Source organism: Nyctereutes procyonoides, unplaced genomic scaffold, assembly GCF_905146905.1.
Source record: "Nyctereutes procyonoides isolate TBG_1078 unplaced genomic scaffold, NYPRO_anot_genome, whole genome shotgun sequence".
In the NCBI taxonomy this organism is placed as follows: domain Eukaryota; kingdom Metazoa; phylum Chordata; class Mammalia; order Carnivora; family Canidae; genus Nyctereutes; species Nyctereutes procyonoides.
Window position 1 is genome coordinate 23738912 of NW_026575044.1, and position 18032 is coordinate 23756943.

Genomic DNA, 18032 nt, shown 5'->3' on the forward strand with positions numbered 1-18032 from the left:
CTTCCATGAATCTTTGTTTCTTGAGATATCAGGAGGTCTCACCCTCCCTCTCCTTTCCACAGAGAAACCCTCCTAACCTCCACTCTTAAGCCATATAGTCATCTAGAAAAGAAACATAGACCAGTATTCTCAGGCGTTAAGTATACACCTAGATTTATATAATATCAAATCTCACTTAAAAACATAAGGCATTGCCCTAAAATTTTAAGGTCACTGTATTTTCATTAATATCCTTTCTGTTTTACGCATAAAGATGCTATAGTCAGGCTGGCCTCAGTTTGATAAGCATTGGCCTATAAGGTATGGTTTAAAAACAGATCTTGGCTGATACGATATTGAAAGACAAGAACAAAATTGAAGGTCTGACACTACGCAACATCAAAAAGTCAAGACACCAACTGGTTTTAAATATTTGCAAAAGACATATCTAATTAGCAGATATTATCCAATGCAATATATGTTACCCAATATATACTTATGTATAAGTATATATTGGGTAACATATACAAAAATTCTAAAAACTCAGTAATAAGAAAACAAACAACTCTATTTAAAAAATAGGCCAAAGACATTAACAGGCACTTTATCAATGAAGATATACAATTGCCAAATAAGCATATAAAAGATAGTCTGCATCATTTGTCACCAGGAAAGTGCAAATGAAAAAAACAATGAGATACCACTACACATCTATTAGAATAGTCAAAATCCAGAACATTGACAACACCAAATACTGGCAAGGATGTGATGCAATCATTTCTTGCTGTTGGAAGTGCAAAATGGTACAGCCACTTTGGCAGCTGCTTTTTTTTTTTTTTTTAAGATTTTATTTATTTACTTGAGAGAGAGGGAGAGAGAGCATGAGCATGTGGGAGGGGCAGAGAGAGAAAGAGAGAGAAGCAGACTCCCTGTTGAACAGGGAGCCTGATGCAGAGCTAAATCCCAGGACCCTGAGGTCATGGCCTGAGCTGAATGCAGACTCTTAGCTGATTAAGCACCCAGGCACCCCCAGTTTGATAGTTTCTTACAGAACCAAGCATACTCTTAACCATATGATCTAGCAATCATGTTCTTTAGTATTTACCTCCAAAAGCTGAAAATTGATGTTCACATTAAACCTGCACACAGATGTTTATAGCACCTTTCGTGCTAACAGCCCAAACTTGGAGACCACCAAGAGGTCCTTCAGTAAGGCAAATGAATAAATAAAAATAAGCTGTGGTACATTCAGACAATGGAATACTATTAGGTGCTGAAAGGAAATGAGCTATCAGCCATGAAAAAGTGTAGAGAAACTTCAAGTGCATAGTGCTAAATCAAAGAAGCCAATCTGAAAAGGCTAGGGATCCCTGGGTGGCGCAGCGGTTTGGCACCTGCCTTTGGCCCAGGGCGCGATCCTGGAGACCCGGGATCGAATCCCACGTCGGGCTCCCGTGCATGGAGCCTGCTTCTCCCTCTGCCTGTGTCTCTGCCTCTCTCTCTTTCTCTCTGTGTGACTATCATAAATAAATAAAGAAAAAAAAATATTTTGAAAAGGCTATATATTGTATGACTCCAACTATATGGCATTCTGGCATTCTGGAAAAGGCAAAATTATGGAAACGGAAAGAGATCAATATTTGACAGAGGTTGGCAGGGAGGGAGAAATGAATAAATAGGGCACAGAGGGTTTTTAGGGCAGTGAAACTACCTGCATGAGACTATAATGGTGGATCTATGTCATTATAAATTTATCTAAACCCATATAATGTACAACACCAACATAAATCTTTTTTTTTATAAATTAATTTTTATTGGTGTTCAATTTACCAACATACAGAATAACACCCAGTGCTCATCCCGTCAAGTGTCCCCCTCCGTGCCCGTCACCCATTCACCCCCACCCTCCGCCCTCCTCCCCTTCCACCACCCCTAGTTCATTTCCCAGAGTTAGAAGTCTTTATGTTCTGTGTCCCTTTCTGATATCTCCCACACATTTCTTCTCCCTTTCCTTATATTCCCCTTCACTATTATTCATATTCCCCAAATGAGTGAGAACATACACTGTTTGTCCTTCTCCGATTGACTTACTTCACTCAGCATAATACCCTCCAGTTCCATCCATGTTGAAGCAAATGGTGGGTATTTGTCGTTTCTCATGGCTGAGTAATATTCCATTGTATACATAAACCACACCAACATAAATCTTAATGTAAACTGTGGTCTTTGGGTGACATGCCAATGTATCAATTTATACCAAATGTCTCACTCTGGTGGGGGATGTTGACAACGGGAGAGACTATGCCTGTGTGGGGGCAGGAAGTTTATGGGAAATCTCCATATCCTCTCTAAAAATATGAAGTATATTTAAAACAAACAAACAAATTAATTAATTAAAAACAGAACTTGGAGCATGGATCTCATCAGTCCTGTCATTGCTGTATGACTTTTCTACAGAGCTTAGCCCTCTCTACCAAGAACTTTATCATAAAAATACTATTGAGAATGGCAACATGTTAAGATTCATATCAAGAGTTCACTTTTATTATAATCTGTTCAAGTGTGGATTACCTTGAGTCAGTAGAAAGAACAAATGAGGATAAGAGACTCTGTTTTTGAGAAGAGGCTTGGGTTTGGCATTACAGTTTGGATGGCACTGTATCAGTCAGGGTTTTCTAGACAAACAGAATCAATAGATTTGGCTCATTTTAAGGAACTGGCTTATGTAATTGTGGAGGCCTTCGGAGTCTAAAATCTGATGAAGGAGGCTGTCTGGCTGAACACTCAAGAAAAGTTGCAGTTTGAGTCCAGAGTCAGACCTCTGCAGAACCAGGAAGAGTCATTTGTTCAGCTGAAATCCAAAAGTAGTCTGCTACAGAATTTCCTTTTGCTCAGGATTGATCAGGCCTTTGAACTGATTAGATGAGACCCACCCACATTATGAAGAGCAATTTGCTTTACTCAAATTCCATGCATTTAAATATAAATCTAATGTAAAAATACCCTCAGAGAAACATCCAGAATAATATTTTACCAGACATCTGGGCACTGTCACCCAAATTGACATACAATTAACCATTACAGGCCCAAATAACAGGATACAATTGAAGAATTTGCTGAAATCATCAATAATGGAATTGTCAAGAGATAGCATAGGCAACATATACCTTGAGGCTTTGTGCCAGGGATATTCATGGAATTAAGGTCTGTACAAGAATAGAGAAAGAAAATGAAAGAAAATTTAGCCAAAAATTTTGTGGACCTATTTCTCTTGAGAGAGACCATACCAACATCATCAGAAATAAAGCATTTTTCAATAGCTGAATATGACATTTTAGCATGCATGACCAGACACGGCTGCTACCTTCCTTCTCTTCTGAGTCAATGTGTTCTTAGAAATGAATACAAAGGGAGCTAATATGTAGATGAATAGCAATAAGACAATAAATAAAATAAGTTAAACAACTTCTCCCTTTATCCTTTTGCATTTTAAAAATGTTTCTTATTTATCTGTATTTCTCTCAGACCTTTACCTTGCTGACTCTTTCATATCATTCCTATCTCAGATTAAATGCCATTCTCCAGAGAAATATTTTTGCTCCCCAATAAAAAGGTGCACAGGATGCTCTTTTGTTTACATCATACCAAATATTACTGATTTATGCAATGCATCCCACAGTCTCACCCATAGAAATGTTACCTCCATAAGGACAGTAGGCATCTCTTGTGTGTCTCCTTCACTGATATATGTTCAGGGTCTGGAATAGTGTCTGGAACATAGCAAACATACAATATTCAGTGAAAGCATAGAAATTTGAAGTTTGGAATCTAGTGAGATGTTTACAGGCCATGTTGTGTAAAGATCTATTCTCTAAATCTGTCCATAGATTTAGAAATAACTTTGTGGGAAAATGAAAAGTTTTGCCTTTGAAAAAATTATCTCCAGCCAGTCAACTGCAGATTACATAGAATCAATCTACAAAAATAAAGAGTGAAACAGAGCTAATTCTCAAACCCTTCTTCTAGAGGGGAGATAATAGAAGTCCAGAAAGGCTAAGTAATCCCTATAGGTTGATTTAATATAAAGATAACTTTAAAACTTCAGAGCAATCAACAACAACAAAAATTATTCTGCTATATAGCACATACAGCTAAATTGTTTTTAGAGTAGCTTTTTCAAACGAGGTTTTGCATAATATTATCCCATTCTCAGATTCCCAATGCAGTATCAAAACAAAGTCCCGAGAACAAGAATTTTAAAATACATTTTTAAAAACTCTTCAATTTAAACCTGCTATATTTTTGCCTTCCTTTTTTAAGTAGTGTCTACTAACCACATGAATAATAATACACAATTTATTCAGCCTCTGATAGCTGACTTCCACTTTCTCAACTCTTAGATAGTTTATCCATAAAGAAAAAAAAAGGTAATATCACTTGACTTTCTTAGGGAATGGAATCAAATGAAATCGCAAGTGAAAGATTTTTAGAAGTATGAAGCCTTTCAAAAATAATATAGTGTTTAGGAAAGGAAACACTATGAATCCAAAGAAAATATTATGAAATAGAGGCCAGAGTCAGAATTTGGTTGGCCTTCAATATTATTGAACACAAAGCCTTGAAATACAAGGCAAAATTCTTGAAAAGATTCCGATTCTTTGGGTCATTTTGGAATGCCCTGCATTGATAGAGGATACAATCCCCATTTAAGGAAAATGCAATCCAGTTTCAGAGTCTGCATATTTCCAGAGACAAATGGAGAAACTGTTTTTTACCCTGAGGAAGGTCATAACAATTTTAATGTATCAAATTCCTAAAAGAATTTCAAGTTATAAAAGCCACTCATATGGGACTAAGGTTTTTACTTAATACGAAGGATATTTGAGGATAATAGAGAATTCAACTTTAAGAAGACTTAGGGAGTTTTCAGTGATTTTTTTCAAATATATAGAAGAGTGATTAGATTTATTCTGAACGTACCTGGTGGTCAAAGAGCGGTCAGAAGTAGAAACAATGCCTGGGCAATTCCACAAGTTGAGCTTAATGGAAGAAAGAAAATTTTAATAAATGGAGCTACAGTATATGTCTCAATATACTATGTTGTTCAACACTAGAATGTTTAAAATAGACAAAGTATGAATGTGATTAATACTGCATCAGATTGATCCCCTAGGTGAGTAGTTGAGCCTAATAAACTCCATGGTTCCTTTTAAAGTTGAGGTTTGATGAGTTTGAGTGAGATTTTTCTCCGCTCAAGATGACTCTTGGAGCTGGATGCCAGATCCATGATTTCTTTGTATGTAAAGAATGGTTTGGGAGTTCCTCAAATTCCATCCCAACCAAAGTCTTAACATTCCCGTTAGATAGATAGATAGATGATAGATAGATAGATAGATAGTAGATAGATAGATAGATAGATAGAAAACATGCCTGACTTATTACAACATAATTAATCCATCCTTCCAATTTGTGTTTTTCCAATACACTCAGAAGTGATCATTCATCACCTCCAAAGATACCTTATTCCATTATTGGATTATTGCAGTTATCAGACACTGTTTTTCTTTCTCCTATGAATTTGAGCAAGTTGAGTCCACCTCCTTCAGCCTCAGTTATTTCATCTATAGAGGAGGTGTTTAAGTCGTAGTTTCTGAGTGTCCAGTGTGAGTCTAGTCACCATCAAAGGCTGACCAACTATTTAAAGAAAACTGCCCTGGGTCGTTCAGACATCTGTTTAGGAATTCCTCTAAGTGTCAGCGTATGAACACACAAGTACATACATCTCATTAGGTTATAATCAGATCTTGTTTTTAACCAAAAACTACATTACTCAATTTGATCACGCAACTTATTTACTAAACTTGGCTCTGAATGAATTTTAGCTATTCCCAAAAATTGAATCCATCTGTAAGAGATGAAGATTTACCACTATCGAGGTCTTAAAAAAAAAAAAAGTGCTAAAGGCTTTGAAGAAAATTCCAAAAGAAAGAGTTCAAACAGCCTCTGAGCTATAGCAGCATCATTAAAATAATTGTATAATTGCTCAAGGGACAATAATCATTTGAAGGTGTAAGTTCTGATTTGATTTAAAAAAATAGTGACATAGCCTATTTCATTCACAAAAATATTAAGTAACAATATGAAGCAGCGTGTAAGAAAGATGGAACATAATAAGCCTTATAGAGGTCCACAGAGGGAGGGTGATCACTTTACACTAAATAGTCAAAAAAAGTTAAGTTGAAAGATAAAATCTGTTCTACTTTGAAGAGTAGACAGATTATTAGCATCTATCACTATCTGAATAAAAAAAAGTATATTTTATTTTATCAGAGAAAATCAATTTTCAACACTAGTTAGCTTTCACTCAGAAAGTTGAATTCTGAGAGACTAGAGGAAAAGACAGTCTGCCGTGGTAGAGGTCTGCAAGGGCCAACATCAGAAGTCACAGTGAGAGTGAAAGTGGGTAGAGTACCAAAGGGATGTCCTCACTCTCTCCATCTCTTTGTAAACATGTCCAGCTATTTTGCCTATGAAGCCCATTTCTAACATTTTTCTAACATAAAATCTCACCCACCGCTAACCACCACCTCTGAGGATGCCCCTAAACATCAATAAGAAACGAAGCCAGGTCTATTCTCCCTTTGAGCGAGGCAAGAAAGGACTCCAAAGATCCACATACATGTTCATCTACCATAAGTAGTTTGTAGGTTCTTACTCCCTATTTACCTAGTCAAACTTACAGGTTTTGTTTTTTTCCTAGAAAGATGTTACAGAACGGATTCTCAATTCTGATTTTTATAATCACTCCAGAAAAGAATGGCTATCAAGTGACAAGATGATCAGGATGTTTAAAAAGAGAGAAATGGGTTCATAAAAGGAGACTGGAGGTGATGAAAATGATTTCTCCTCACTTAGAAGTGTCACTTGAGTGAAATCTACTTGTTCTTTCTATGTCTTGAAGAGAGCAGAGATGGGGAATGTCAGTAAACCAGTGTGTTGCATGCATGCAAATCTCTAAATGTTCTAAAGGTCATTTGCAATCCACATGGCTTGGCATTTGCCTTCCAGAACACTAAAAGGAATAATTTAATTAACTTTTCCAAAGAAACGTAATCAGACTTAATTGGAATTTATGCCGATCAAAATATTTGAGCCTAGGACCTGGATAACTGGAAAATAAATGATACAAAAAATATTTGATAGTTAGTGTCAGTAAATTAAGGTTGAGAAGTACTTGAAAGGGAAATCAGAATTTAATGTACAAGGGTTTGCACTTCATTAGAAGTCTGTTTAGCACTTTGGCAGTTTTTTCTTGGCCCCCTCCCCCAAATTCTTAATCTGTAGAAAATATATCAAAAATGAGTCAATAACAAAGCTTGCCTCTGAAACAGGAGACTTGACAACAAATACTGCCCAACTGTCATTGTTTAAGCTGTAGTTTACTTATGAGCAATTGAATCTCATTACTTCAGCCAAATTATGTTTTATTGCAGTGAGAAGCCAAAAAAAAAAAAAAAGATTTTAAACTGTTTTTTTTTTAATGCACTTCAGATTTCAGTGATATGGAAAAACATTGAATTCAACCAACTAGTTACTTCAAGTAGAAAGCAAACAATGGATATTCCTAGAAGTTATGTGTATTTGGCAGAAGAATGCAAGGAATGTTATATCTTTTACAAAACTTGTGTTAGGGGACCCATGGCTGGCTCAGCGGTTGGGCTGGGCGTCTGCCTTTGGCTCATGGCATGATCCCGGAGTCCCGGGATGGAGTCCCACATCGGGCTTCCTGCAGGGGGCCTGTTTCTCCCTCTGCCTGTGTCTCTGCTTCTCTGTCTCTCATGAGTGAATAAATAAAATCTTAAAAAAAAAAAAAATCAAACCATGTCTTGGTAAATAACAGAATACCATTAATAATCATGAAATTACTATAAATTAAGTGATAATACGCTAAATTACTTGCATCAATTATCTAGTTTTAAATTATCATGTTAAAAATACTGTGGGATGTTTCCACAGATGAGAAAACTGATTCTCAAAAAGGAGGGTAATTTGCTGAGGTTACCCAGCTAGTGAAGAGTTACATTGCCTTTATAATAAGTTGCAATACATTTCAAACCAGCTTGGTGTAAAATATGAATGTATTATTTCATGAACATGAGCAGTCCAATGTCAGATGTGTCCCCAGTGTGGCAAAGATGTCACTGGGATTCAGTCTGTTTTCTCCATTCCTTGATCATTTTTCTCCTCTGTGGTCTTCATTCTCAGGCAATATTCCTACGTGATAGCAAAGAAAGTCACTACCAGCCTAGGTTATAGCTGTGGGGGATAGACACGACAGCCTCTCAGAGATGCAAAGAATTAAAAGTATGTTGCATGTGTAACTACTCTAGTTTTGTTCTGGAGTTTCTGTTAATGCTGAACATGGCACTTCTTTCCACTCCACACACACTTAATAAAAATAATACAGTCTCTAGTCAACAATATTATCATGGGGTTGTATGGTAACATATGGTAGGTAGTACACTTGTGGTGAGCATAGTATAATGTATGGAGATATTGGATCATTACATTGTACACCTGAAACAAATGTGACATTGTGTATCAACTATCCTCAAGTAAAAAAAAAAAAATAAGATTAAAAAAAAGTCTCTGGCACTGGACACCATTCTATTTTAGAGTATTTCAAGATGTTTCAGAAAATATTCAATCAAATTTGAGGTTCAAACATTTCTCTCAACTCAGAAATTGGCCCAACTATTTTCTCTTACCCTAAATGGTGCCTGGTTATAGGGAAAACTCATGAATCTTTAAGGAGATAGGTAGAAGTGGCTGGTTTCCATGCTATTTTCATTGGCCTTGGCCAGGATGTCCCTTGTCTGCTTGACCAAGGTTGTTGATTCTCAATTTCCAGCTCCCTACTGTCTCACTCACCCAAGTTTATTCCATGTTATGCACAGGCTGGGGGTATAAACCTGTGCAGTGCTGAGACAGCTCCCTTTTACCAGACATGTTCTTCCACTACACTACTATTTGGTCCATCCAATGCTGGTTTCAAGCAGTTTGTGAATCAATCTCTCCCACCAACTGTAAATGGGAGACAAGATGCAAGCGTTTCCTGCTTTGGATTTTCCCCTCAAATTTCATGATATTTTTAAAAGGATTTCCTCCCTCATTTGAATCTTATTTGAGGGGTAGGAAGCAATAACAATGTACTTGTTATTTCCTGTCCTCTTCCTTTTTTTATTTTAGATTTTATTTATTTTAGAGAGAGAGTGCACAGGAGCTGATGCTCAACCTATTGAACCACTTAGGCATGTTTCCTGTCCTCTTCCTAGAAGCTAAGGCTTTTTTTAATCTCCCTTTCTTCCTGAGATGAATTTCCTTTATGTTATACTCTCTTCATTCCAGGGGAATAGAATATATATAAATTCAGCAAAGTAAGAAACTACTCATATGGGGAATATAAAAAATAGTGAAAGGGATCATAGGGGAAAGGAGTGAAAAAGAGTGGGAAATATCAGTGAGGGTGACCAAACATGAGAGACTCCTAACTATGGAAAACGAACAAGGGGTAGTGGAAGGGGAGGTGGGTGGGAGGTGGGGGTGACTGGGTGACGGGCACTGAGGGGGGCACTTGATGGGATGAGTACTAGGTGTTATACTATATGTTGGCAATTCAAACTCAAAATATACAAAAAAGAAAAAAAGTAACCACATTAGGAAAAAAGGAAAATCCATCATCAACATTGAAGTGAAGAATATTCCTCTCTCTTGACAGCTTTGGCAAAGTCAGGAGCAGGACTCAATGTGACCCCATGCAGGTTCTATGCCTATTCTGAACCCATCATTGTGGAAAGAAAATGGAACACCCTCATTGGCCAAGCCTGAGTCAAATATTAGCATGATAGAGGTAGGGATGTGATAGAGAGTGCATCAGCATCATCCAAACTGAACAGAATTTCAGAAAAGAGAGTTTAGAAAGAAGGAAGAGGTTTTTTTTTTATCAGTTATACATAATTATGCTTAGTGTGCATTGTTGATACGGTAGAATGACTAAGTTTACAATTAATTTACTTTAATTTCCTTCTTCATATTTGGAAAGCCCAAGGTATAGAAACATATAAACTAAGATACATTTCTCTCCGTGCCCCCCTCTCATCTACTATCCCTTTATTTATCCCAGCAACTTGACCTCTACTATCCTAAGGAAATATAGTCCTCAGCCTAAAACCAAAGTCAAAAATAAAAGGTCATCCAATACTTCTCAGTATCCAAGTTCTCAGCTTCCAGTGATTGGTTATTTAAGCTATTTCCAATAGATTTCACTATATGAGGTTTTGTTTTTCAGTTTATACCTTAACTTTTCAGTCTAATTCCCAGATAAGGTAGCCTCTGCACATGATATATCTCTAACATGTATGTTTATTTAAGAGGCTATTCTTCTGTGTTCAAAGCCTCATAATCAAGGAACAACTTAAAACATTTCCCCTAGTGACATTCTACCCTGATTTCTGGCTATCATCTCAAATTATGGTTTTTGTTTTGTTTTATTTATTTTTTTATTTTTGTTTTGTTTAGTTTTTGCACTTGAACTCTCTACTGCAATACCTCATGAACACTCAATTATATACAGTCTTTCTACTGTCCTCAAAATGAAAGCCAAAGTCCTGAGTCTAGCATGTAAGACCTTTCACCATTTGAACCTGGCATACGTTTCATATGGATTTTTTTTAAGATTTTTATTTATTTATTCATGAGAGACACAGAGAAAGGGAGGCAGAGACACAGGCAGAGGGAGAAGCAGGCTCACCGCAAAGAGCCGGATGTAGTACTCAATCCCAGATCCTGGGATCACACCCTGAGCCAAAGGCAGATGCTCAACTGCTGAGCCACCCAGGCAGACATCCCTCATATGGATTTAAAAAAAACAAACAAACAAACAAAAAAAAAACTAACAGCTCCAAACACCAATAGTTTAAAAAATTTAGGAAGGCTAATATTCTGTCTAAAAATTGAGAATTCTAGGCTTTGCCAACTCAGGATTCTGATTCAAGAGGTTTGGTATGGGCCCCTGAAATCTGTGTTTTATTTATTTATTTATTTATTTATTTATTTATTTATTTATCCATCCATCCCCCCCTTTATATTTTAAATGAACATTTTTATTAGTCAAGATATGCTAGTTTTCACAGCAATAATAAGCAAACCTCCAATCAAAGCTGATTTTCTGTTTGACAAAATACACAACATAGGTCAGTTGGAGATTATTCTCCGGGACCAAGGCAGAGATGTTACCATTCACCTCACCTGAGGAAAGAGAATGTGTTGAACTCTGTTTACTAGCCCTTAAAATTTCCACCTGAAAGTGTTTTTACTTTTCCCACAGGTTTTGTGGGAACATCTAAACTCAAGATGATAGGGAACTGCTTGGTGAATGCTATTTTTGCAGTTATTCTGAGGACTTCATTTTGAGACAGGTACCATATTATTTATTCTGACCTACCTTGGCCATTAAATTCTAAAATCTATTTTCACTTTTCTTCAGTACCTTTGAGTATCCATTGCTCATGTTGAATTTGTCTTCCCTGTTTCTAAATGCTTTAGAAATTCCAACTATAAGTTTATCTTTGGCAACTAAGAAGTCGAAGACATTTCTTATTCAATAATTTCTTTGCTTTTATTGTATTTTTTAATACTTAACTTGTCCAAAATCATTAATATATCTATACCATAAAATATAATCTAATTTTTAAGAAAAAAAATCTTTGAGCAATCAAATCAGGGCAAAGGGGATATCAAGAAAATTAGCTCTATCTGCTCCACAGAAAACACCTATTAAGAGATTATTTCCTGAAATTTTCTTTATAAATCAGTTGTTTGAAAATCTTTTATATTTCTCTATTGGGACAGTATTTATTATAGTGATTGAGATTTCTGGGAAAGTATTCCAATGCCTAGTTAATCCATTAAGTTGTATGTTCAAAATGAAACAATGTAAAATAAAATTATATAAAGTCCAACACTTTTACAATACTAGTAATTCAATGGAACAAAAAAATGCTAAAATTAAAACAATTTTTAATAATAAATGTTTGTTATCTGTATTTTAAGCTAATACTGAGGCATGGCTTTTTAATTAGAGAATAAAAAAATAGGTAATGATTTTACAGATATTTTGGTGGAGACTTAAGAGTCTTTTCAAGGGTTTATATGTTATTGGCAGTGGTTCTTGATTCTTCCTAATTATTCCACTTCAAACCATATGATGTCCTTGCCTTAAAACAGGTATGTCACTAACTTTAAATACTTTAAAATCTCAAACAATGATTATCCCACTTTTTGAATCATGATGGCAAGAATGAAGATGAGAATAAAAAAGTTAATGAGGAAGAAAATGAGGAGTGCGAGAAAATAAACCATGCTCAGTGGGAAAGAGTTTTAACAGATGAAGGAGAAAACAATAAAATGGAAGGGGAGGTGTTACATCCTGAAATGACATCTGAGGGGGAATACCTGAGCTGTTACTGGTAAAGTACAGAGGAGAAAGGGAACATGATCCATCTGAGAGGATAATAAAGTTGCTGTGGTATAGAAATTTTGGAGTCAGAAAACTTAGAGCAAAAGAAAAGGGAAGAGCAGAATTACTTGTGTGATGTGTAGAGTAATGAGCCTGAGTGGGACTTGAGCTCATATGATGATGTACTGGGTGGGAAGGAGACAAAGGAATGAGCTGAGAAAGTGCATAAAAGACCTTTTCTTTAGTGTTTGAGAATGACCAGTCATCTCTGCACTGAAGCTTCATGAAGTTGAGGCAGGAGTTCCCACAGCCCCATATCCTGTGAATGAGCTTAGCATGGCATCTATTATTTGCTTTTCATTTGACCATTGGTGAGGTCCTGCAGCCTTCCGGGTGGTTAAACTAGCTGGTCATCATTGACCAGAAGGTGGTGTATTATGCCTCCACTTCTATTCCCTCCTGCCTTACCCCTATTGGGTCTTAGGCTCAATTCTGGGAATTTCCCCCTAAATAGCTCACAGATTAAATTGGAACTAGAACTATTTAAAAAAAATACAAGCTAGGGGACAACTGGATTTGCAACAATCCCAAGAGACAGTGACTTGATTCAAATGAATCAAGTGAGTTTTGAGTGCCTCTTGAGATGTTATGCTATGAAATTTCACATATATCATTTCTATTTAACATTAATCAGTGTTTTGGTGATCATATACTCAGCAACCATACACAGGTGCTGGAGGACTAACTGGCACAGTTTCAGGTTCAAGTCAGAGGAGACAGAAACCAGAGCAGGATTGTGACGGCTGGGGACCACAGGAGAGGTAAACCTGAAAGCAAATTATGAGATCTGAAAGTGTGCCTTTTGAGTCCCTGTCTTTTCCCACTCCTCCTACCTTGGATACCCCTCAAGGAACCATTGCATATCAAAACTGGCTCCCAGAGCCTTCATCACACTGACATGTGAGCAAAACCCCCTTTAGGTGCCAGCAGTCTAAGAACACCAAGCAATTTCTTTTGAATAGAAGCCTTGGGATAAGGAAATCCACTAATTTATGTGTGATTCAGTCATTTGTTGAATACTTTCTACATGCCAAACACTAGGCTAGGCTTTCTCGTTACCTGTCAATAGAAACTATAAATGGCACACTGCAGTTTCAGATATTAGTTAAGCGACATAAATTTGGGGGCACCTGGGTGGCTCAGTGGTTGAGTATCTACCTTTGGCTCAGGTCCTGATCCTGGGGTCCTGGGATCAAGTCCTGTTTTGAGCTCCCCGCAGGGAGCCTGCTTCTCCCTCTGCCTATGTCTCTGCCTCTCTCTCTGTATCTCTCATGAATAAATAAATAAAATCTTAAGAAAAAAACCCATAAGTTTGAAGGATGGAGATATCAAGACCTTCAGTGGCCTCTGAAATCAGATCACAATGCCCTATTTCCTTAATTTCCCCTTATCTCGATTACATGTCCAGAGGTGTGTGTCTATTCTTGTGTGTGAAGTAGGGTGGAAGAGTCCAGGTGTCGCTCTATGACAGCTTAGGCTCAGGACAGGAAGGTACTTGTCAGGTCTCTCTGCCCAGAAATATCTTGTCTTCTTCTGTTGCTAAATTGTACCCCATGACATTCATTCTTTTCCTACAGCAGGACCCACCACTGTCACTTTCTTCAGAAAGACTCTCACCTAAGAGTCAATGAGTTTCTGATGCTTTCCTGAAATCAGATTTTGGCGTTATAGAGAAAGGGCTAGAATAAAAGCCTCCAACGCCAGGAGCTGGCCAGTGGCAGAGAGTGGACTGTAATGAGACAAAGGGCAAACGTGGATGGTAGGAGGGAAAGTCCAGAAACCAATGAACAGAAAAGGATGAGAGACTGCAGGAAGACACATGCATTACCATTTTTTTCTCTAGCTTAGTCCAAACTTAACTTGAGTCTCTTCCTTGATAGAACTTTCCACTGGTGACTACTGGGTCGCAGACCTGGATTAGGGCTGCACTGGGGACCATTTTATCTCAGGCTTTTGTTCTTCTGTCTCTAAAGGCAGTAGCAGCAAGTTAAGCTGCCTCCCCATTTGTGAGCTTTTCTCCACCCCAACTTGTGTTTTTCTTTCTTTTTGTAATGAATTCTGATGTACTTACATCTTTCCAGGGATTAGGCCTGACAGCGACAGCCCACAATAAAGTGAGCACGAGGTCACACAACAATATATAGGGAAGAATGAACTACAATTAAGCCAGCATAATTGCATACAAGCAACACCCTCCAAAGTAAAGAACAATAAATCTTTGGCTCAAAGTAATGAGGGATCAGGAGATGAGAATATTGGAACAGCTCACTCGAGCAGTCTTAAAACTCACAGTGAAAGAAAAACACATAATAAAAAATTACCATAGATTCCCAATCCCAGGAAAAATCAGGCTGACCCCCAAAATGGAAAACTCGGACTTTCTAAGGTACATCATTATTGCCAAGTGCTTCATTTCCTCCTGGCTTGTTGTTGGATGACAACAACCTTGTACCTTTATTACTGGAACTGGTGTTCAATTACCAGGGTAATGGAGAAGAGCCTAATCAAGAATAACCCAGGGACACTTGGATGTTCAACGGTTGAGCGCCCGCCTTTGGCTTAGGTCATGATCCCGGAGTCCTGGGATTGAATCCCGCATCAGGCTTTCTGCATGAAGCCTGCTTCCCCTCTCTGCCTATGTCTCTGCTTCTCTCTTTCATGAATAAATAAATAAAATCTTTAAAAAAAAATAACCCAAACCTAAAGCTAATCAGCACAATATTCAAATTTCAACACAATTCACTCCATTTCTTAGTATTTTAATTCTAGCAACAAACTAAGTGTATACTTTGCTTCAAATGATTTTTAAAACTCTACAGTCCCTCCAGAGTAGAAGTAGGTTTTTGTTTAAGTATTTTTTCTTGCTTAAAGTCATCTAGAAAACTGACCTACTCCCAGAGAGGAAATGCAACTGTGAAGGGCTTGAGGTCCACGCTAAAATGAAGATGGTTATTACTTTTTATCTCTCCTGGTGGAGGAGCAAAGGAGCCATTGTATTGTAAACTATGGAAACAGAGCAGAGCAATGGGAGCTTCCTTTTTCTTTAGAAATTAATTGTCTACCTAGGACTCTAAAACAGAGGATGAAGGATAATTGGCTTAGGATATTTGTTCCTATATTACTCATAATATAAAAACCTTTGTAATTAGGACATTAGTGAACTAATAATCACTCAGAAAATATTTGAGTCTTTAGTAGGCTCCTAAATGTGGCCTAGTCATGACTCAAGAGGTCACAGTATCTTTCCTTTTCCCAAAGAATGTATATTCTATTGTAGGGGTGGGTTGGGTCAAGACTAAGATACCTGGCACATCATAGACTAGTTAAGTGCCTATTCTTTTTATTATGAACTATGGATTATCAAATCAAAGGGAGGCATATAGAGAGATTACCACAGAACAGAGAAGCTGAAAATACTAAAATTGAGCTTGACTTGAAATTAAACTCTTTGCAAGATAGCAGATCCTTTTCTCCTCCTGCTTCCTTGCACTTTCTCTACAAACTTGGAAAAATGAGCTCCAAGTTTTCAGGCCAGTTTAAGACCATCTGGAGCATAATCTCACCAGGGAGTGTATTTTATCATATTAGCTTTTTGTAGGATACACAGGATATCATCCAAAATTCAGCTCTTATCAAGAAACTGGGTAGAAAAAGGCCCAGACTAGTTGGAGTCTTAAGAAACTGGCTTCTGAAAATTTTCCTAAGAAAAAGAAGAGGCAGAGAGAAAAGCATAGAGAAACAGAGGTGGAGATACAGAGAAAGAAAGGAAGGAAATCAAAGGATAGGAAAGGAGGAAAAATAAAAGTAGAGGAGCAGAAAAAGTCAGGATATTTGGAATATTTCATTTTTCTGTGAATGAATTTTTGTGTTTTAGATGCACGTTCTGTGTGCTTATGAGTGTGTGTGTGTGTGTGCGTGTGTGTGTGTGTTAGAAGTTCTCTAGTTGATCCTTCACCTATGTACAATTGGTTTTACAACTGTTTGGCCAATTGTATTTGAAAACCAGTCTCACATGTGAAAACCTTTTCTACCCACTGTAACAGGAAGAGCAGGGCCATATGTCTTTTGGCTTCACTATAGTGACAGAGACAATTCTGTACCTTTTGCCTGTGCTTGGTATCTGCTAACCTATTGACTTGAATATACAGGGTCTGTGTCAGCTCTCCTTTGACCCAAAATGAGTTGACTTTGAGGCCAGGAGCCACTGACTCTAAAGATAAACCTAAAAACAGATGAGAGCAAAGCTGGAAGGACAAAGGAAATTAGGGGACCCTTTCTTATCTCAGATTTAGAGCAGGTATATGTTAGAAATGCTTGTGCCTACTAATTAAATACATTTCATTTACTTTTACATTTTTTTTGCTTGACTAAGGAGAAAATGTGCATTATTTATAGGAAATAAACGTAATGAAAACACACAAAAAAGAAAAGGAACCATTTTGATTCAAATCTTGGCAAATATTCAACTTGCAGTAACTTGGAGATTTAATATTATTACATGCACACACACAAAAATAAAGCCTAATGCTCATCCAAACATATTTCAATCAAAACTCTCTCTGGGAACCTTCCTACTGACAATACAATTTCGTGCAAAATAAACAATAAGATGCAAAAACTACAGTAAGCAGTTTAGGAAATTACATATCAAATATCTTCTTAAGAGCCTGGGGGTCTTAGTGAGCAGAAATTTTGCCTAACAAGTCTCATTGCATATGCAGATTTAAATAATTCACTTGTTTAAGAAATCTCTTATTCTCTATTTACTCAAGCACTTCAGCAATGGGTTGTCACCAGCAGTCATGCCAAGAGTCAAAGGGAAAAAAAGGTTATTTTTCTAGTTTTGAAGGAAGTGATATGAAAATAAGTAGCAAGCCTAGGATTTTGCAGTGAAGTCAGGTAACAATAGTATATTCAGCCAAAATCTGTTCTCCATAAGTGTTCTCCATAAATGTGATTTCAGAAACCAGGATTATTCATACAGATATATATACACTTCCCCTGAATTGTGGTGTCAGTACGGTTAGCAAACCACTTAGCCTCCTATATGTCCTATCATACAGTGAGGATCCCAGAGATGTGTTGTCTAAGGTCACAAGACTAGTGAGTATAAGCACTGGAATGAGAGAGTAGAACTGCCAAAGGTTGGTTCCTCTTTGTAAAACTCAAAGATACCACACCTGGCATCCTGCATATATATGAATAATTCTACATAAAATCTTAAGTTGTGTGTGTGTGTGTGTGTGTGTACATATTGTTTTCCTAGACTTCCAAGTTATTTAGACTTTGATTAAATTGAATACACCTCCAGTTCTCTCATGCACTCACAGATTTTCTCTGATGATTTAGCCAATAAGAGAATAATAAAATAAAAAGACAACAACGATAAACTAACGAGATCTTCTCTAAAGGAGGAAATTAACAAAATCAATGTCTACAATACTCATTGTACTGATGTAGCTATTCAGAGGTTTTT

General features: G+C 37.1%; 1 long non-coding RNA gene across 1 annotated transcript in view; it reads right to left on the bottom strand.

Annotated features, from left to right (window-relative positions):
* Nucleotides 1-3689: 3689 nt before the first annotated feature.
* Nucleotides 3690-18032, bottom strand: part of LOC129508957 (uncharacterized) — a 46194-nt gene continuing 31851 nt past the window's right edge. The window contains exons 2-3 of the long non-coding RNA XR_008664252.1: nucleotides 4960-5018; nucleotides 3690-3749 (exon numbers count right to left, since the gene is read on the bottom strand). This is a non-coding gene — a long non-coding RNA (uncharacterized LOC129508957). The remainder of the gene's footprint in view (nucleotides 3750-4959; nucleotides 5019-18032) is intronic.